We start from the raw sequence: 22,632 nt of genomic DNA on the forward strand, positions 1-22,632 counted from the left end.
GTGAGTTTTTTTTACACAGAAGGTGGTTCATGTGTGGAATGAGCTCCCTGAAGAAGCGGTGGACCAGGGGACAGTTGGGGAAAATCTAGAAGACATTTAGATAAGTACATGAATAGAAAAAGTTTGCAGGGATATGGGCCAGGAGCAGGCAGGTTGAGTTTGGGGATCATGGACCACACAGACTGGTTGGGCCGAAGGGCCTGTTAGGAGAGAGTGAGGACTGCAGATGCTGGAGATCGGAGCTGAAAATGTGCTGCTGGAAAAGCGCAGCAGGTCAGGCAGCATCCAAGGAACAGGAGAACGGACGGGAACAAAGTGGCGAGGGGCGTAGATAGGGAGAAACCTTTCCCCTTAGTAGACTGGGAGGTGGAGGTAGAGGGGGTGGGTACCAGTTTTAAGTGAGAAACTTCCTGAAGAAGGGCTCATGCCCGAAACGTCGATTCTCCTGCTCCTTGGAAGCTGCCTGACCCGCTGCGCTTTTCCAGCAACACATTTTCAGCTCCGAAGGGTCTGTTTCCGTGCTCTGTGATTCTGAGCTTTTTCAAATGGGGGTGGGGTGGGTCACTGAATTCGAGTTGTGTTTTTCTTTCCTCCACAGATCTGCCAGACCGGCTAAGTTTCTCTGGCAGTTTTTGTTCTTGCCTCTTTCCTGCCTGCCCTCCAAAACCATTCAACGCATTTCTAATTAAAAATCTGTCCAACTCCTTTCTTTTAAAAATATTACTCAATGCCTTGGTGTCCACCACTCTCTGGGGTGATTTGTGACCCTTTTGAGACTACAAAGAATGGGGAGTCTGTGTTTTGTAGACTGTGTAGCAGGGAAAGGAGCCTTTCCGCCCATCGTATTCCTGCTTATCCAGCTATTCAAATCACATTTTTCAACACTTGGCCTTTGCCTTGTATGCATTGGGTAGAAAATGCTCATCTAAGTACTACTCAAATGTTATGAAGGTTTCTGACTGTACCATCCTTGTCAGACACAGTGAGCTCCGGATTCGCACCAGATAAGCCACAATTACTGTTGGATGGCAGAGCAGGCTGAAGAGACTGGACTGCCTATTCCTGTTCCTACTTCTCATGGTCACTCTGATTTTTAAACAAAAACTCCTGTTATCCACTTTAAATATCCTGTTTCTCACTTAACTGCTGAAAATGTGTTGCTGGAAAGGCGCAGCGGGTCAGGCAGCATCCAAGGAGCAGGAGAATCGACGTTTCGGGCATGAGCCCTTCTTCAGGAAGTTTCTCACTTAAAACTGGTACCCACCCCCTCTACCTCCACCTCCCAGTCTACTAAGAGGAAAGGTTTCTCCCTATCTACGCCCCTCACCACTTTGTACCCCTCATTCAGATTCCCCTCGCCCTCCTTTGCTCTGCCTATCTAATTTCTGTTTTTAGCTGAGTCACTCCATCCCCAGCAAAATCCTAATGAATCTTCTGCACTGTCTCCAGTACCATCACATTCTTCCTATAATGTTACATGCAGGTTCCGTTGGCAATGCAAATGCAATATTCATTTCATTTCAAGAGGGCTGGATTACAAAGCAGAGATGTACTGCTGAGGCTGCATATTTTAGATTCTCTACAGTGTGGAACAGGCCCTTCGGGCCAACAAGTCCACACCGACCCTCCAAAGAGTAAATCACCCAGACCCATTTCCCTCTGACTAATGCACCTAACATTATGGGCAATTTAGCATGGCCAATTCACTTGACCTGCACATCTTTGGACTGTGAACACAAAGAGAACATGCAAACTCCACACAGACAATCACCTGAAGCTGGAATCAAACCTGGGACTCTGGTGCTGTGAAGCAGCAGCGATAACCACTGAGCCACTGTCCTGCCTCAAACCAAGTTGGCCCGTACAGAGGTCTGATCATACCCACATTTATAATATTGTGAGCCGTTTTGGGTCCTGTGTCTAAGGAAGGATGTGCTAGCATTGGAGGGAGCCCAGAGGAGGTTTACAAGAATGATCCGGGAGATAAATGGCTTGGCATATGAGCAGTGTTTGAGAATTCTGGGTCAGTACTGTATGGAGTTTACAAGGATGAGTGGGAGAATCTCATTGAAACTTACAGAAGTTAGAGGCCTGGATGGATTGGACGTGGAGATGATGTTTCCACTATTAGAAAACAGGGGGCACAGCCTCAAAGTGATGCAATGACTCTTTAGAATTGAGGTAAGGAAGAATTTCTTCTGCAAAAGGGTAGTGACAATGTGGATCTCTGTGGCAGAGGGCTATGGAGGCGAAACAATTGAGTGTATTTAGGACAAAGGTAGACAGGTTCTTTATTGGTAAGGGATTGAGGGTTAAGGAGAGGAGGCAGGAGGATGGGATTGAGAAAAGTAGCAGCTATGATCTAACGGCAGAGTAGATGTGATGGGCGGAATGGCCTAATTCTGCTCTTGTATCTCACGGTCTTAGAATTCATTGACTGGAACTGCACACACTGCTCCAGCTGTGGTTTAACTAGGCGATGGCCTCGTGGCATTATCACTGGACTATTCATCCAGAAACTCAGCTAATATTTCTGGGGACTCAGTTTCAAATCCCACTACAGCAGATGGTGCAATTTGAATTCAATTTTTAAAAATCTGGAATTAAGAATTTACTGACAACTGTGAATTCATTGTCGGAAAAACCCATCTGGTTCACTAATGTCCTTCAGGGAAGGAAACTGTTATCCTTATCTGGTCTGACCTAAATGTGACTCCAGACCCACAGCAGTACGGTTGACTCTCAATTGCCCTCTGAAATGGCCTAGCATGCCACTCAGTTGTACAAAGTCTCAAAGAAATGAAACCTAATGGATCACCTGGCATCAATCTAGGCACTAGAAAAGACCATAACAGGAACAGCCCTGACAACCTTGTAAAGTCCTCCTCGCTATCATCTCTGGGCTAGTGCCAAAATTAGGAGAGCTGTCTCACAGACTAACCAAGCAACAGCCTGACCTAGTCATATAAGACGCACTACAGAAATTCACTAAAAATCCTCAGACAGCACCTTCCAAACCCACAACCATTTCCATCTAGACGTTTGGCTCTATTGTAAACACGCTTGCCTTAGAGTAACTAGAGGTCATTCAGCTCATCAAACCTGTTTTGATGACTAATTGGATGATGGCTATCTTCATATTAGTTACATATAAAAACAAAATACAGTGGATGCTGTAAATCAAAATAAAAACAGAAACACTCAGCAGATCTAGCAACATCCACCGAGAGAGAAACAGACTTAATACTTCGAGTCTGTTATGACTTCTGAAGATCTTAAACGGTTTGGAAAATCTTGATTTTATGCACCAGAATGAACAGACAGAAATGATGAGTCTTCCATTAAGGATGGAAATTAGGATAAATATTTTCACTGTGTCTTTGGAATTCTCTTCTCTAGAGAGCAGTGGAGGCAGAGTTATTTACATTTTTAAGGCTGAGCTGGATAGCTTCTTGGCTTATCAAAGGTAGGTAAAGGAAATCAAAGGTTGTTGGGAGTATCAGATCAGCCAGGATCATATGAATGGTGGAGTAGGCTCAAGGGGCTAAATGACCTAATCATGTTCTTGATTATTGTGTTTGTAAAGTTCTTCAATCATGCAGTAATGAATGGTGATGGAAAATGAAATAGTTAAAGGAGGTGTCTTGAATATCCCATCCTGAGCAATCATGGGCAAGTGCAAGGGTGAAGTGTTTGAAAATATCTTGCAAACTTGGATATTGTTAGGATATAGGAGGACCATAGGCTTTGCCTTCCATTATCCTGTAGTCAAATTGAATTTGAATTGAATTATTGTCACGTGTACCAAGGCACAATGAAAAGCTTTATCTTGCGAGCAATACAAACAGGTCACATAGTTAAATAGCATAGATAAGTAAATAATACTTATTTGAAGATCGTATGAGGAAAGGCTGAGGCACTTGGGGCTGTTTTCATTGGAGAAAAAAAGGTTTAGGAGTGACTTGATAGAGGTGTACAAGATGATTAGGGGTTTAGATAGGATTGACCATGAGAACCTTTTTCCACGTATGGAGTCAGATATTACGAGGGGACATAGCTTTAAATTAAGGGGTGGTAGGTATAGGACAGATGTTAGGGGTAGATTCTTTACTTAGCGAGTCGTGAGTTCATGGAATGCCCTGCCAGTAACAGTGGTGGACTCTCCCTCTTTATAGGCATTTAAACGGGCATTGGATAGGCAAATGGAGGAAAGTGGGCTAGTGTAGGTTAAGTGGGCTTGGATCAGCGCAACATCGAGGGCCGAAGGGCCTGTACTGTGCTGTATTTTTCTATGTTCTATGTTCTAATAAGTAAACAGCGGCAAAACAAAAACACAGGTACAGGCAAATGCTAAGAATTTGTGAGTCCATTCAGTATTCTAACAACAGGAGGGTAGAAACTGTTTTGAAACCGGCTGGTGCATGTTCAGGCTTCTGTACCTGCTCCCCAATGGTAGAAGTTGTAGAAAGTCATTGCCAGGGTGGAATGGATCTTTGAGAATGCTGGCGGCCTTTCCTTGACAACGGGCCTAGTAGATGGATTCTGTAGATGGGAGATTGGCCTTTGTGATTGTCCGGGCCAAGTTTACCACTTTCTATAACCATCTCCGATCTAGAATGGTACAGTTGCCATACCAGCTAGTGATACATCCAGACAGAATGCTCTTGATGGCGCACTTATAAAAGTTGGCAAGTGTATTCACCGTCAGGCCAAATTTTCTCAGCTTCCTGAGGAAGAAGAGACATTATTTGGCCTTTGTAACCAATGCATCCACATGAAGAGTCTAAGAAAGCTTGTTGAGATCCAAGATGGCGGCGACTCAGCAAGTCTGAGTTTACAGAGCTCTTCCCAAAACCTGGGTAAAGTGAGTTACTCACCCCCACCACACTTACCAAACCACCCAAAAACATTTTCTAACCTTAATTAGCTGCTTACTATTATATTTAAGCAGTTTAATATTAAGTGGATAATGAGTAAACCAAAGGGATCCCGCAGCTCTCAGAAAACAAAGACCCCTCCCCCACCCTCCTCTCCTCCTCCGGCTGCAGCTGATGTAAAAACAGGCCTTGAAGAGATGATTGCCAGGCTGGAAACGACACTCGTCAATTTCATCGCAGAATCCAGACAGAGATGGAATGCATTCGAAGAAAAGCTACAAAAGCACAGCCAGGCTCTCGAGGAATTACAGGGCCGAGTGAAGGGGGCGGAGCTAAAGGCCACTACCTCCGAGGCTGCAGCACAAACAGCTGCAGAACAGGTGCCAGCTCTGGAGCAGAGAGTCCGGGCCTTTGAAATCTACATGGATGACCTGGATAATAGAAATCGGAGAAAGAATATCCGTCTTCTGGGCCTCCCTGAACAAGAAGAGAAGGGACAGTTAGTAGTATTTCTGGAGCGATGGCTGCCCCAGCTTTTAAACCTGGGGGCTGAAACTGACCGGGTAAGGGTGGAGTGGGCCTACCGGGTCGCAGTACGCGGATCTGGCCCAAACCAGCGCCCACGCCCGGTCCTGTTCCGGCTGCAGAGTTATAGGGAGAGGCAGATACTCCTGGATGCCTCCAGAAAGCTTGGAAAGGATCCTAAAGCTATGATTCATGAAGGATCCAAGATTATGTTATTTCAGGACTTCTCCCCGGCTTTGGCACGAAGGAGGAAGGCGTTTGATGAGGTGAAGAAATGTCTAAGGAACTTAAATATTCAATACACCTTACGCTACCCAGCGACGTTATGCTTTACCCACGAAGGATCCGAGTATAATTTTAGATCACCAGAAGAGGCTAAGGAACTTTTAGACTCGTTTAAATAAATCGTAAGAGACAATTTATGTTGGCTTGCCTCTTCCACACTCCGTGGGGAGAAATGGATACTTTACTCTACTTTACTTTTGCTTCTGGGAGCGGGGTTGTCTTCCCTTGCTATTTTATGTTATTATACTTAACTGTAATTTGTTGGAGTTGTAATTTTATAGTTATGTGTGTTTGTACGTGGCATTGATGCTATCAGATATACTCAGGTATGGGTGGGGAGGGGTGGGGGTGGGGCGCTCACTGTTAACTCTAGCTCGGTATTATATCTAAATCCTATTAAGGAGCGCCCGGGTCAAGGGTGGGACACTGTTTGGGAGAGGATATGGTGAACCTTTAGAAAGGAAGTAAGGCCCCCTGAGAATAAGGGGGAGGATCTCCATTCAAACATGTTTTATTTTTTTTGTTCTTATTGTTTGGAAATAGTTTCCTTTTTATTATACTATTATGAGTGTATTAGAGAACATTTTTTCTTGTTTGAAGGATGTAAGTGACTCAACTATACACTCTGGATAATTGTGGATTAGATTAGTAGTTAACTGAGTTTCATTGTTTTTCTTTCTTCTTTAGTATCATTCCTTTGAATTTTGATGATTATATATTTAAGATCTATTTTTATATTAATGTTTGTGCTTGAAAGTTCTGTTTATTTTTGTAAATCTGTCAAAATATTAAATTTCTAATAAAAATATCTTTAAAAAAAAAGAAAGCTTGTTGACGACCACTCCCAGGAGCTTGACACTCTCCACTCGTTCCACCTCTGTGTTGTTCGTGTGTTGGGGGGCATGAGTAACATCCCGCCGAAAGTCAATAATGAGTTCCTTGGTTTTGCCGGCATTAAGAGCTAGGTTGTTCTCAGTGCACCATTTTTCCAGGTCTTCTGCCTCCCATCTGTAGCCTGTTTCGTTGCCATCTGAGATTTGACTGCCTATGGTGGCATCATCAGCAAACTTGGAAATGGCATTAATTGTATAATGACGGTGGAGTTGTTGAGATCATTACTGTGATCAGTCTCTATCAATGAATCTACAGCAGGTCCAGATATGAGGAGAGGAAAACCTCTAACAGGCTTTGGGAATGTTGAGTCCAAAGTTCTCTGTTCCTCCTAAACATAAGTTTCAAATTATTTAAGCCATATTCTAAAGTATCACTAAATGCCTTCAGAAATTTAATTCCCCAATATCTAATAAAAGTTAGAGTAAAAAGTGAGGTCTGCAGATGCTGGAGATCAGAGCTGAAAATGTGTTGCTGGTTAAAGCGCAGCAGGTCAGGCAGCATCCAAGGAACAGGAAATTCGACGTTTCGGGCCAGAGCCCTTCATCAGCCCTTCCTGATGAAGGGCTCTGGCCCGAAACATCGAATTTCCTGTTCCTTGGATGCTGCCTGACCTGCTGCGCTTTAACCAGCAACACATTTTCAGCTATAATAAAAGTTAAACCTGTTCCTACACGAATGTGTCTAATAGGTTTTATAATTATTTCAGAAGCCTCTTCTCAGGTAAGCTTGCCCTTTCTATTTCATACAAAAATTAGAAATCTCAAATCAGATGGTTTTCATCTGAGCTGTCTTATCAGTGTCTTGCTTTTTGCGTTCAAGCCCCATTTTACTCCGACTCAGACATTTTGTTGTCTGGCTGTGAAGGCCATGTTTTGAGCAATATGAAATGCTATATCAGCTAAACTTTTGTTGGCACCACTTCAAAAGAAAACCCCCAATAGCCATTTTATCATATTCAGCCGTGGACAACTACAACAAATTCCACTACGGACCCATTTCAGACCAGAGTGATAACATCCTCCCTGTCTGCTAGTGATTATCTGTCGCTGATCATCCCGGTGCCATTAACCTCTTGAGATCTTATCAAACACCAATGTACCCGTAATAATGACATCTGGTTTCCTGCCCCACCAAAGTTGGACATTGCAAAGATGAAATATATTACTCTGGTATCAAGGAATAACTGGCCCTCCCCTTTAAAGGCCACAGTGTGTGATTGTTGTCAGTATTCCTATTAAGAAGTCAGCTTAGAAGTTAATTGCTCATAGCAAGTGGCATTTGCAAGCCCCTCTCTAGGCATCATCTGAGCCATATGGTTCACAGGCCAGGTGCCCTATTTAACCCTGAGATGAGCTTCTAACCCTTTGATTGACTCCATGACCAAAGACACACAGCAGAATGTGGCTCCTTCTCCAACCCTTCAAATTTGTTTTGGCAGCTCTGGTGGAACTTCCCAGAGAGTTAGGATAGATGTTTGGAGGAATCTGTACATGCATATGTATTATGCATATACTGTATTCATTGCATTTTTAAAGATCAATAGTATTGATGTGGTATAAAACTTTTTTTATTTTAACAACAATCATAAATGTTAGTCAATCACCCATCTCCTACATTTAATTGAAAACTTTTATATGTGTTCCATGATTGCGTTGCGGACAAGTTCAAGGTATAAAAGTGCCCAAATTAGAGAAAATGGTGTTTAAATAATTGGTCCCAATATTCTTTTGATCAAAATACTTATTTTCCTGTTGCAAGATTGAACAGCATATTAACCTGCAGCAATTGCTGAGCTGTTGCCCCAAGTGGAAAATGTTAATGAGTCTTTTCGGATTACTGGACAACAGTTTTATATTCTGAAGTCATCATAGAACCTTCAACACAGAAGGAAGCTTTCAGTCTTATTTAGTTTTTGCCTGAATTTTTGAGTAATTCATGTAACTCTACACCTGCCCTTGCCTTGGAAATCTTTTTACTATTTCTGAAAATTTCTTTTCAATTAATTATCCAACTCCCTTTTGAAAATCACCACGGAATCTACTTCCATCATTATTTCAGATGGTGTGTTCAGATCATAACAATCATTAAATTCTTGTCTCCACCCTGGTTCTTTTGCCAAATATTTTCCACCTATGTCTGGTTACTGACTTTCCAATCTGTGGAAACAGTGATACAATCCAGAGATGGAATTTGGTTAATTAAAACAAATATACATTCCTATATGAGGTGGCACAGTGGTTAGCACTACTGCTTCACAGCGCCAGAGAGCCAGCTTCAATTCCCGCCTCAGGCAACTGACTGGGTGGAGTTTGCACATTGTCTACGTGGGTGTGCTCCGGTTTCCTCCCACAGTCCAAAAATGTGCAGGTGAGGTGAATTGGCCATGCTAAATTGCCCGTAGTGTTAGGTGAAGGGGTAAATGTAGGGGAATGGGTCTAGGTGGGTTGCGTGGGGAATGGGTCTAGGTGGGTTGCGTGTCGGTGTCGACTTTTAGATTAGATTACTTACAGTGTGGAAACAGGCCCTTCGGCCCAACAAGTCCACACCAACCTGCCGAAGCGCAACCCACCCATACCCCTACATTTACCCCTTACCTAACACTACGGGCAATTTAGCATGGCCAATTCACCTGACCCGCACATCTTTGGACTGTGGGAGGAAACCGGAGCACCCGGAGGAAACCCACGCAGACACGGGGAGAACGTGCAAACTCCACACAGTCAGTCGCCTGAGTCGGGAATTGAACCCGGGTCTCAGGCGCTGTGAGGCAGCAGTGCTAACCACTGTGCCACCGTGCCGCCCACTTGTTGGGTCAAAGGGCCTGTTTCCACACTGTGGGTAATCTAATCTAATATGAACATAAATTAGGAGCAGAAAAAGGCTATTTAGCCCATTGAGCATGCACCATTACTTAATAAGATCTTGGTTGATCTGTTTGTGTTTTGAATTCACATCCCCTATCTACCCAAAATAAACTTAGATTCCCTTATCTAACAAGGATCTATATACCTCTACCTTAAAATTATTTAATGACCCTGCCTGCACCTGGAGTATTGTGTATAATTTTGGTTTCACTACTAAGGAGGAATATATTCTCATTTAAAGTAGTTCAGAGAAGGTTCGCTGCATAGATTCCTTCAATTAAAGAGGTTGTCTTTTTGAGGAAAGGTTGGGCCTACGCTCATTGTAGCTTTTAAAAAAAAGAGGTGACTAATCTGAGCTGCCTTGATAAGATAGATGCTGAGAAGGTGTTTCCACTTCTAAGAGAATTTAGAACTAGAGGGCTCAACCTTGTAAGGGGTCTGTCACTTAAGATGGAGACAAGGAATTTAAGAGGTTTGTTAGTCTTTGGAATTCTCTTCCCCGGTAAACAATAGAGGTTATTCATTGAATATTTTCAAAGCTAACGTAGACAGATTTTAATCAAGAATGGAGTTGAGATTCATGGTGGACATCATAAAGTAGTTTACCACAACCAATGACTGTGACCTTACTGAATAGCAGAGAAGGCTTGAGGGGTTGAATGGCCTAATCCTGCTCCTATTTCTTACGATCAGGGCACTGAGCAGACCACTTCTGCTGTTCGAAATAGTGGCCGTTAAATTTTTTTCTCCACAAGAGAGGGTGAGTGTGTGTCTCTTTAATGTCTCTTCTGAAGGAGGCAGCACAGAAATGCATTACTCCCTCAGTGTTGGCACGGAGATTGTCAGCACTGAAAATGTGTTGCTGGAAAAGCGCAGCAGGTCAGGCAGCATCCAAGGAACAGCAAATTCGACGTTTCAGGCATAAGCCCTTCAAGAATTCCTGAAGAAGGGCTTGTGCCCGAAACGTCGAATTTCCTGTTCCTTGACTGCTGCCTGACCTGCTGCGCTTTTCCAGCAACACATTTTCAGCTCTGATCTGCAGACCTCACTTTCTCCACGGAGATTGACAGCCTGGATTATGTGCTCAAGGTGTTTGGGAGTGGGATTCAAAGCTATAACCTCTTTACTCTGGAAAGAATCATGACTGATACATTCAGTCAACAACATCAATAGGTTATTACGGGTGACAGCTATAATAAGATTGGTATAGCACTTCTGGTTCACATACATTGTATGCAGACTGTAAGAAAGGATTTGGAACCATGGAGTCTGATGAGATTGGAAACCTTTTGTATTTAGAAAAATGACCTGGGCAACTTAAAATGTTGGAATGCACAAGCAGGAATGTCATCAAATGCCTTGAATCCTTGCCACATATCCAGATACTGGTGGCTCAGGGCTTTTAGGTTGTTTGCTACCAGGCACATGACATCTCAGATGCAGCATCACTATTTCGGCGAGTTCTCACTGGGGACCATCCCACCTCTGATCGAGTATCATCCACAATTGTGGACTTGGGCCAGCGGCAGTAGCGCTTGCTGGAATGTTTATTAGCCCAAATCCTGGGCTTCGTATTCATCTGAAAATAGAACAGTTTTATAAAAATAAATTAGGTGCACTGTCCTTGTGATGTCTTTTAAAACAGAGTTGTCTCTGCCTATAAAAGATATTCAGATAGGATAATAACATGTATTTGTGTGTTTCACATGACACATCAGGTTATGTACATAAGGGTTACCTCAGCTTACAACAGGGTCTTGACCAGATGGGCCAATGGGCTGAGAAGTGGCAGATGGAGTTTAATTCAGATAAATGCGAGGTGCTGCATTTTGGGAAAGCAAATCTTAGCAGGACTTATACACTTAATGGTAAGGTCCTAGGGAGTGTTGCTGAACAGAGAGACCTTGGAGTGCAGGTTCATAGCTCCTTGAAAGTGGAGTCGCAGGTAGATAGGATAGTGAAGAAGACGTTTGGTATGTTTTCTTTTATTGGTCAGAGTATTGAGTACAGGAGTTGGGAGGTCATATTGCGGCTATACAGGACATTGGTTAGGCTACTGTTAGAATATTGCATGCAATTCTGGTCTCCTTCCTATCGGAAAGATGTTGTGAAACTTGAAAGGGTTCAGAAAAGATTTACAAGGATCTTTCCCCTCTCACCTTAAACCTGTACCCTCAAGTTGCCAGAGTTGGAGGATTTGAGCTATAGGGAGAGGCTGAACAGGCTGGGGCTGTTTTCCCTGGAGCGTCGGAGGCTGAGGGTGACCTTATAGAGGTTTACAAAATTATGAGGGGTATAGATAGGATAAATAGGCAAACGTCTTTTCCCTGGGGTCAGGGAGTCCAGAACTAGAGGGCATAGGTTTAGGGTGAGAGGGGAAAGATATATAAGAGACCTAAGGGGCAACTTTTTCCCACAGATGTTGTATGGAATGAGCTGCCAGAGGAAGTGGTGAAGGCTGGTACAATTGCAACATTTAAGAGGCATTTGGATAGGTATATGAATAGGAAGTGTTTGGAGGAATGTGGGCCGGGTGCTGGCAGATGGGACTGGATTTGGTTGGGATATCTGGTCAGTATGGATGGGTTGGACCGAAGGGTCTGTTTCCATGCTGTACATCTCTATGACTTGCATTTAATAATACCTTTTACAACTAGTAGATATATCAAAGCACTTTACAGCCAATTAAATACTGTTCAAGTGTAGTGACCATTTTAAGTAAAACTGACCAATATAGAGCATGGGGAGGTGAGAAATCTATTTTTTGATTTTGTACAGTTACAAAAGATTACATCTACAAACGGTCCTAAGTCTCACTCACCTGCACAAATACAGCTGTGTTCATCTGAAGTGTCTCCATTCGCTCGTTCATTCTTGCCAGCCAGTCCCCGTGATCCATAATTGCCAGCTTCAGGTCATCATTGGCATCCTGGATAAAATCGAACCCAATCTCACTGCTGGGCGACAGGGCCTGGATCCCAGAGAGACAGCACAGAGTTCTCAAACAGCAGAAGGACCAGTAGCTTAACCTGCCTATAATAGTGCATAATTTGGAGATGCTGGTGTTGGACTGGGGTGTACTAAGTTAAAACTCACACAACACCAGGTAATAGTCCAACACTAGCTTTCGGAGTGCTTCCAATTAAACCTGTTGGACTATAACCTGGTGTTGTGATTTTTAACTTTATAATAGTGCAGCACTCCCTTGGTACTGCACCAGGAGTGACAGCTGAGAAGTGCTCAGTCTCTTACTGAGACTTGAGCCCGCAATCTTATGACTCGGAGGCAGGTATGCCATTCTGTTGCTAAACTATTATCTTTTCCCCAAATCTAGGGCAAATGGACTGACAAAATATTCATTTTAGTTAGCCTGACACCCTTTTCCAAAGCATTAGTCGCATGTCCCTCGGAAATACATCCCTAAGCATAGTATTGAGGTAACAGCAAGTTAAACGATAAACACGAAAATAAAATTGCATTGCCTCAGCGACAGAAAGTCGCAAATGTTCCAGCTTGTCAATTTGAGCCCTCAAGCGATCCTCCAGATCTTTCATCAGAGCCAATGTTTCATCGGTCTTCGGGCTTTCTCTTACTGACATTGCAAAGGTCCAAAAGTCTGTCAGCTGGTGACAAAAGAAAGTAGCTGAATTTCAGATATTTTTCTAATCAACCTGTTCAGAGATGTTACGAGGTAGGGACACTATCACTGCACCACAAAAGCCTTTAGGAGCTGAGTATTGTTCAACGTGCCTTGAGGCAGACAATTAACAGAATCTGGCATAGCTACAGTTGGGTCTGCCCCAGGACCTACAAACATGCAGCACAGGCCATTTCAGTCCATTGGCTTTACACTTGCTGCTTGAAAACTATCCAATCTATCCGAGTCCCCCTCTTCTTGCTTTTACTCATTTTTATTTTTCAAGTACTTATCCAATTCCTTTTTGTAATTTACTGCCGAATCTATCCCAACCAACCCATTTCAGACCTTCTGGGTAATGATCAAAGATTTTTTAAAAAGCCGTTCCTTTCATAGTCTGCTGGCTGTGTAGTGTTTTGGGCTGGGAGAGCAGTGACTGGGTTATGGCCTCGACAGTGAAGCTGGAGTGGTTATTCTGGAGATTTGAGCAAAAAAATTCATCAAGAATCTCACAATAAACTTTGACCCAACTTTGTCACATTTGTATCTCATGCAGAAAACTTCCACATCTGTTACCCTGTGCACACTCACCTGGTGAGGGTTTCTGGTGGTGGGTTAAGATGTTCTTTTATTTCTAAGATCTCCAGTGTTTCATACAAGTTGGGTCTTCTTGGGGAATGTGAAGAATTCGTCCACGATTTGGTGTCAGAGAAAAGCAGGGCTGGAGTCAGTTGAACTGGATTAAAATGTTTCAGCTGCAGTTTGGATTGATCAGAAAAATTCAGAGTCCATGTTGAAAGATGGGTTTATTCTTGTTCGTAGACACTCATAAAGGGAGTTTACTGATTTGAAGGTTTGAGCTGTAGAGAGAGAGGCAGAATAGGCTGGGGCTGTTTTCCCTGGAGGGTCAGAAGGTGAGGGATGACCTTATGGAAGTTTATAAAATCACGAGGGGCATAGATAGGGTGAATAGACAAAGTATTTTCCCCTAGGGTAGGGGAATCCAAAACTAGTGGACATACGTTTAAGGTGAGAGGGGAAATATTTAACAGAGACCTAAGGGGCAATTTTTTCTCCAGAGGATGGTGTGTGTATGGAATGAGCTGTCAGGGGAAGTCATGGTGGCTGGTACAATTAAAACATTTAAAAAGCATCTAGATGGTCTATGAATAGGAAAGGCTTAGAAGGATGTGGGCATAATGCTGCCAAATGGAACTAGATTAATTTCGGATATCTGGTCAGCATGGGTGAGTTGGACTGAAGAGTCTGTTTCCATCCTGTATAGCTCTATGAATCTGTGGACTCCATATAGGGACAGTAAGTAGGATTTAGATGGCTAGTTGAAGTGGTTGTGGCAAATATGAAGAATACTTCAGGACAGCACGGTGGCTCAGTGGTTAGCACTGTTGCCTCACAGTGCCAGAGACCTGGGTTTGATTCCGGCCTTGGGCAACTGTCTTTGTGGAGTTTGCACAATCTTCCTGGGTCTGCGTGGGTTTCCTCCGGGTGCTCTGATTTCCTCCCACAGTCCAAAGATGTGCAGGTTAGGTGAATCGGCCATGCTAAATTGCCATAGTGTTATGTGTATTGGTCAGGGGTAAATGTAGGGTAGGGGAATGGGTTTGGATAGGTTGCTGTTCAGATGATCAGTGTGAACTTGTTGGGCCAAATGGTCTGTTTCCATACTGTAGGTAATCTAATCTTATATGGGCTATTATATAAGCACAAAAGGGAGAAAAAACAAAGTTATGTTAATAGGCTTAAAAAACTGGAATGGGAGGAAAATCAAATGGATCATTGCAACATATATGAATCAGACCAAAGCGCCTGTTTCTGTGCTATTAATTCTATTTAATGTGAAAGTGCATTCTTCCAGAACGGTTGCTGCCTGTCATTACAGTTTTCTCTGTCCTTCTCCTTTTTCTGCTGCAATTAAATCTGCAAGTCCAGGTGGTAGAGGATGTTGAAAGTATCATACAAAAATGAAGAAGCCATTCAGCCTTTCTAGCCTGTTTCACCAGAACAGTAAAATTTAGTTGTCCTATTTATCTGCCTATGCTCCATATCCATTAATTCCCTTCCCTAAAGTTTACAGTACAACAGAGAAACAGGCCACTTGGCCCAACTAAACCATGTTACTGCTGTACATGAGATTTCTCCTATCCCTTGCCATTCTTCCCCTCTCAGCATGACACAATTCACTCTCATACTTAAATGTAAACCCTTACTTAAATTCCATAAGTGTGTTTATGTTGTTCACCAACTATTTCCTGTGGGAGAGAGTTCCATATCCTTGAAGTGTACAAAGTTCTGAGGGGCATAGAGAAGACAGATAGGGAGAAACTTTACTTTGTGGAGGGGCCAATAACCAGGGTGCAGTATTAAGGGTAAGGAGTAGAAGGTTTAGAGGGGAACTGAGGATTTACCTTTCAATGAGAGAGTTGTGGGTATTTGGAACTGTGCCTAAAAGAATAGTTAACAAACACTTGAAATACTACAACATACAAGTGCTGGAAAATTGAATTAGAATGGATGGATGTTTGACTGGTACAGCCATAATGGGCTGAAGGGCCTCTTTCTATCGTGCTGTTATAAAAACTCTGACTCTATGTCTATCCCAACAAAGTCCTCAAGGACCTCTACCAGGTCACCCTTTAATCTTCTCTCTGCCAGAGAACAGAACCCCAAATGTTTCAAACCTTCCTGATAGTTGTAGCCTCTTGGTGCCACTGATATTCTTGAAACTTTTCTTTGCATTTCCTTTCCCATTGTCATAGAATCATAGAGATATACAGCATAGAAACAGACCCTTTGGTCCAACTTGTCCCTGCTGACCAGATATCCTAGACGCTGTACATCTGCTCCCATTTGCCAGTATTTGGCCCACAAACCTCTAAACTCTTCCTATTCATGTACTCATCCAAATGCCTTTAAATGTTGTAATCGTACCAGCCTTCACCACTTCCTCTGGCAGCTCATTCCATACACGTTCTCCGTGAAAAGGTTTCCCCTTAGGTCCCTTTTATATCTTTCCCCTCTCACCCTAAACTTATGCCCTCTAGATCTGGACTCACCCACCCTGGGGAAAAAAAAACTTGTCTATTTACCCTATCCATGCCCTCATGATTTTATAAACATCTGTTAGGTCACTTCTCAGCCTCCAATGTGCCAGGGAAAACAGTCCCAACCTATTCAGTCTCTCCCTGTAGCTGAAACCCTCCAACCCCAGCAACATCCTCTTACATCTTTTCTGAACCTTTCAGATTTCACAACATCCATCCTATAGGAGGGAGACCAGAATTGCAAACAATACTCCAAAAGTGGCCAAACCAATGTCCTGTACAGCTGCAACATGACCTCCCAACTCCTATACTCAATGCACTGACCAATAAAGGCAAGCATACCATATCTTCACTATCCTGTCTACCTGCAACTCCACTTCCAAGGAACTATGAACCTACACTTCAAGGTCTCTCTGTCAACGAACACTCCCCAGGACCTTACCATTAGGTGTATAAGTCCTGCCCTGATTTGCTTTTCCAAAATGCAGCACCTCACATCTGCCACTCCTCAGCCCATTGGCCCATCTGATCAAAATCCACTGTCTACATTCCTTTTTGTATATGGACACTGGAATTGTGCATAGTACTCAAAACGTAGTCTACTCTTATCTATGTAAGTTTAACACAACCTTTCTGCATTTGACTTTTATCCCTCTAGGAAAGAAACATTGTTGTATTTGCAGTTTTTATGACTTTGTTAACTTGTGTTCTGAATTATAATGGTGTATGAATTGGTTCAGCTCAGTTGGCTTGATCGTTGGTTTACAGAACAGTGTGATGCCAACAGCGTGGGTTCGATTTCCCATCACTAGTTTGAGGTTACCACGAAGGACTCTCCTTCTCAACCTCCTTGCCTGAGGTCTGGTGGCCCTCAGGTTAAGTCACCGCCAGTTGCTTCTCTCTAATAAGAGAACAGCCCCTATTGTCTGGTAAGACTATGGTGACACAACAACTAATGGTGTATGACTGTACCTCTTGCTGCTGTACTCCATTTAGACTCTGTGTTATGAGGCTTATGTGGCCTCCCTAGCCCTCCAACAAAATTTCACCACTATACAGTTATCTATGTTGCCAGCAAGTATGAGAGTTGGATTAGACTGCATGGAATATGTGTAGGGAGTAAGTAGCACATAGAAAGTCAACTCAGCTTTTGAAAACTATTCAAGGAGATAACTGAAAATTGACTGTGCCAACTCCTCACTGCAAAGTGTATGAATGCTGCACCTTTGCACAAATTTCAAGACCAGGTATTTCCTGCTTCTTCATGGACGCACTTTGGGATATAGCTTCAAGCATCTTCTTAAACATTAGGAATGTAAACTCTGGTTTGAGGTATTGCTGGAGATTCAGTCATGTGATATTCCCGTTGTTTACAGAATTATATAGGCAGACAACTTAGAACTGTTGGTCTGGTTAGGGCAAGTGGAGAGTACGGGATACTTTTGATTTTGTGATTATGTAAACAGGTAATGTATTAGTTTCTTGGTATATATCTCTTCAGTTTTCCATTTCCAGTGAGTTCCAAAGTCAAAATGTTCCCCAAAGAGGTTCAAACAGGAACCTGAGAAATGAATTTGAAATTAAATATATATTTCAAAGTCCAACACAGATTCAGTAATTCTCTATTACTAATAGGCTGATACAAACCTGTAAAACTATCTGGCAGTGATAAAAGAAAGAGAAAATAATTTGGTATTTTTACAATGTATTTCAAACTCTGGAATATCCCCAGAGCACCTTACAGCCAATCAAATACCTTAAAAAGTGTAGTCACTGTTCTGATGTAGGAAACATGGCAACCAATTCACAATCACAAACTGCAAGTCAGATTGACCAAATCACCTGCCTCAGTGAGATACTGAGTTGAGGGGCAAATGTTGCCTGAGACATTGGAATTCAAAACACTTCTGAGTTTCTCTCCACAAAAATCTTTAGTAAATGTATACACACACACACACACACACACACTATGAAGAGTGAACTCCTGATTTCTTCAAATTGTGCAATGGGGTCTTTTTACAAGTATCTGAGAGGGGTGATGGGGTCTGATAAAAATATACTTATTTATTTTTACTGAAGATTTTCATGTTTCATCTGAGAGACAGGACTTGCAAAACAGACAGAACAGCCGAAGCAACTTAAATAACCAAGCTGTGATTGAGCACGAAATCTGAGCAGCTCCCAATCCTACAGCAACAAAAGACTTTCACTTCCTTGAGGAATGTATTTTACAGCCAAGTTCTTTCTAATGCTGGGAAACTCATTAATACTCAGCAAGATCCCACAAAGCCACTTTTGGAATACAATGTGCAATTCTGGTCTCCTATAGAAAGGTTGTTGTGAAACTTGAAAAGATTTAGAAACTATTTACAAGGATATTGCCAGGGTTGGAGGATTTGAGCAATAGAGAGAGGCTGAACAGCCTGGGGCTGTTTTCCCTGGAGCTTCAGAGGCTGAGGGGTGACCTTATAGAGGCTTATAAAATCATGAGGGTAAATAGACCAGACCTTTTCCTGGGATGGGGGAGTTCAGAACTAGAGGGCATAGGTTTAGGGTGAGAGGGGAAAGATTTAAGAGGGGCATAAGCGGCAACCTTTTCATGCAAGGGATGGTGTGTGTTTGGATTGAGCTGCCGGAGAAAGTGGTAGGGGCTGGTACAATTCCAACATTTTAAAGACATCTGAATGGGTATATGAATAGTAAGGATTTAGAGAAATATGGGCCAAATGCTGGTTAATATGACTAGATTAATATAGAATATTTGGTCAGCATGAACAAGTTGTCCATGCTGTACATCTCCTATGACTAAATAACAAATTAATGAATGTCTAATTGTGCAGCTGTTGCTGGTGATAGTTGAGGGATATATCCTGGCCAGGCACCTTCTTCAAAATAATGCCCCGGGTGTTTTAATGTCTACCTCAGGAGGCAGAAGGGCCCTCAGTTTAGTGTCTGACCTAAACTTTACAGTGCAGCATTTACTCAGTAATGCACTGAGAATGACAGCCTTGATTATGTGTTCAACTCTCTGGAGTGGGGTGTTGAACCTGCAACTTTTGTCTTGGGACATAAGATGCTATCCTCCAAGTCCCCATTCGATGCCTGTATTATGTCAAACACAGGGCACGGAGGAAAGTCAAGAACAACATAAGTATCATCCTTTTTAACAATATAAAACTACAGATCAGATGGCAACAAGAAAGTCTACTTCTGCGTTGTCTCACGTTTTCATAAAATTGTGTATCTGCCATGTGTGCATTTACTCAGGCGTAAAGGTACTGGAATGCAGGAGCTTGAGGGATGATTTGGTTGAAGTTTCTAAGATTGTGGATAGAGTGGAAAGTAAGAGGCTTTTTCCAAGGATGGAGGAGTCAGTTACTAGGGACTTAGATTCAAGGTACAAGGGGGGATGTTTAAAAAACGTGCAAGTTTTCACACAAAGGGTAGTGAGTGTCTGGAACCCACTGTCAGAGGAGGTGGTGGATGCAGACACATAGCAGCATTCAAGGAGCACCTGGACAAATAGGAAGGGAATAGAGGGCTATGGATTCTGTAAGTGAAAACATATTAATTTGGCAGGGCAAAATGTGGCAGTGCAGGCTTGGAGGGCCAAAGGGCTTTTTTCTGTACTGTAATGCTCTTTGTTCTACTTTTATAGGGGTGAAGTTCAAAGCAAGTTGAGCTCAGATATGAGAGTGCAGTAACTTGTACAGCAGAAGCCACCCTGTTCCTTCAAAGTTCATCTGCACTTTCCCCAAAAAAATGAAACACAATCAACTGAAACAAAAAAAGAGAAATCGAGAGGATGAGGTAAGAGTGATTAAAAACAGCCAGTAACTGGGAGGCAGCTAAAGGAAAATGGGAAATTAAAGGGAATAGATGCTGCTATAACAATAAACTATGCATTGACCAATGTTCAAGGATTCATTTCACCAACATGTGCTGGGATAAATGTTATAGTTGAATACCCCTCTCCTGAAAGTGGGCACACACAATCAGTATCTGAAAATATTAAAGAGGGACTGGATAGTCCTGGATTGCAGATTCCTGTACCAAGCAAGGCTCTTTTTATCACAATTGGATTTTGATAATTTATTTCAAATTTTCAGCAATTGGTAGCATTGTTAACTTTTTAAAACCCATCTCCAGTCTTCCTTTCCATTCCCAAAGCCATAGGCTGATTGCTGGTCTCACCTGGCCCATGCAACTCAGCTCATTGTTTGACCTGTTCCTGTCTCTGTATTCAGGGGTTGATTCAAAACACTATAATATTTGGGGCTAATGGTCTTTCTTTTCTTGCTGTACCACGAGATGTCTACAATTTTTATTTGGAGTGTGGTCTGTGTACAACAAGAAACAATACAGAAAACGTACTCCTGAAGAAGGATCCCTAGACGCCAAACATTAACTTTGTTTCTCTCTGCACAAATGCCACCAAACCTGCTGAGTTTCTCCAGCAATTTGTTTGTATTTCCTTAAAAAAAACATACTTCTCAGTTTGTACATAAATGAAAATAAAAACCGAAAGTACTGCGGCTGTTGTAAATGTTCTGAGAAGGTCACCGGACCTGAAATCCTAACTCTGACTTCTAGTCACAGCTGCTGTCAGATTTACTGAGCTTTTCCAGCAATTTCTGTCTTCGTTTCTATGAATCAAGGTTAGCAGCTCCATAATAACACTGGAGGAAGGGCAAAGGTGAATTTCACACGTGAGGCTGGAAGATATAGGATGGGAGTTTGGGTTGAGAGTAATCTGACATACAGTGGGATACAAAATAAACTCAAATGGAGAGGGAAGGGAGTGAACAGAAGTTAAACCCCGAATTTATTCCAAACAACAGCAGAATGTTGAGCAGATATAAATCTGAAAATAAAGTAGAAAATGCCGGACTTGCTGAGTATTTCTGAATCCATCACTTGCGTCGCCTTGCCACCTGCAGTTTTTTTTAAAACCCTCCATTTCATGAGACCCATGCAAATGTTTCAGAAATCGCCCCTTCTTCAACTCTGTCCCCTGCACAATCTCAGAACCTTTAGGGTCTGCCAGTAGGGGATAGGTGAGAGGAGCAACCCCCTGCCCCGGTCATATACAGGAACTGATCTAATTCCCACTCCATCCCATTGACATGTAAAAGAGCTCGAGAAAGGACATTCTGTCTCCCGAATTCTGAAAAACCGCACAGCCATGATAGATTTCCCCGCTGGATGATATGTTCGAAGTCAATGTGGCCCGGGATGTTTAATTCATTCCAAATCCATAGTAATTTAGCTGATCAACCGGGATTGAGGGAGAGGGGTCCTATTTGCTCGGATCAGGAAGGCTCTGTTACTGAGTTCAACTTAGAGAACCGTCCTCAATCTTACCTCCTGCAGTTCCAAAAGTTCTCCTTAAATGTTTGTTTGGCTCCATATAACACAAATAAGTTAATTTCGATCTAAGGTTTAATTTATTTCTCCTTCGCTCCATTAACGTTAACGAATTTTTCCACGTCCCTTTCTGTAGCAATGTTAAAGTAATTGGCGAAAGAAACCAATCCAAAAATGGGATAATTTTTTTTTCAGGCAGCTCCCCAGATGCTGCCTGACCTGTTGTGCTTTTCCAGCACCACTCTGATCTCCAGCATCTGCGGTCCTCACTTTTGCCTAGTTTTTTTTCACGCGGCGACTGGTTAGGATCTGAGTGTGATGGAATCAGATTCAATTGATGCATTCAAAAATGAGTCAGATTGTTTCTTTTCAAATGATGATGTGCAGCTTTACAGGGAAGAGGCTGGAGAACAGCATTACGTGAAATGCTCATTCAGGAAGGTAACACACACACGTTGGGCTGAATGGCCTCCTGCACTGAGGGTATTGTACAGCCTGCCTGTGCTGACAGCATCACAGATTCTTGTCCCTTACATTCTTTCCTCTGCAGTCTGGACCCAAATAAACAGAAAATGCTTGTACCTTTAGAACAAAAACTCTTCTGTTGTAATTATTTCCTTCATCTGCTCAGAAATGTTTCAGTTTGAGCATTTCCCACAACTGCTAGATGACTCAGTGAGTTATGGCATTGCCCAAGGTGTCAAGTTACACCAGTTGGCATTCCCTTTAATAGGTTTCAGTTCATCTGGGTGAGGATGAGAGAAAATGGAAGGAAAGGAAAGAGGGGAGGGACAGAGAATACAAAGAGGGAATTAAGCCATGGTTCAAGTCTACGGAAAGCTTCCTCTTGTAGAGTGAGTGACAACAATTAGGCCATTAGGTTCTCCACAGCTAAACATCTGGCAGACTTCCGCTCTTAGTTGAAGATTGGCCATCAGGTAGGTTGGTTTACAATGGTGTTAACATCCCCATAAGTCTATCAAGTAAGAGCCAGAGTCTCCAGCGGAGGAGAGAAGTGATATTACATGTCACTTTTTGTCCAATGTATGCAGGAGGGTTTCCTGACACAGTATGAAGACAGGCCAACAAGGGGCAAGGCCACATTCGATTTGGTACTGGGT

Source organism: Hemiscyllium ocellatum, chromosome 21, assembly GCF_020745735.1.
Source record: "Hemiscyllium ocellatum isolate sHemOce1 chromosome 21, sHemOce1.pat.X.cur, whole genome shotgun sequence".
In the NCBI taxonomy this organism is placed as follows: domain Eukaryota; kingdom Metazoa; phylum Chordata; class Chondrichthyes; order Orectolobiformes; family Hemiscylliidae; genus Hemiscyllium; species Hemiscyllium ocellatum.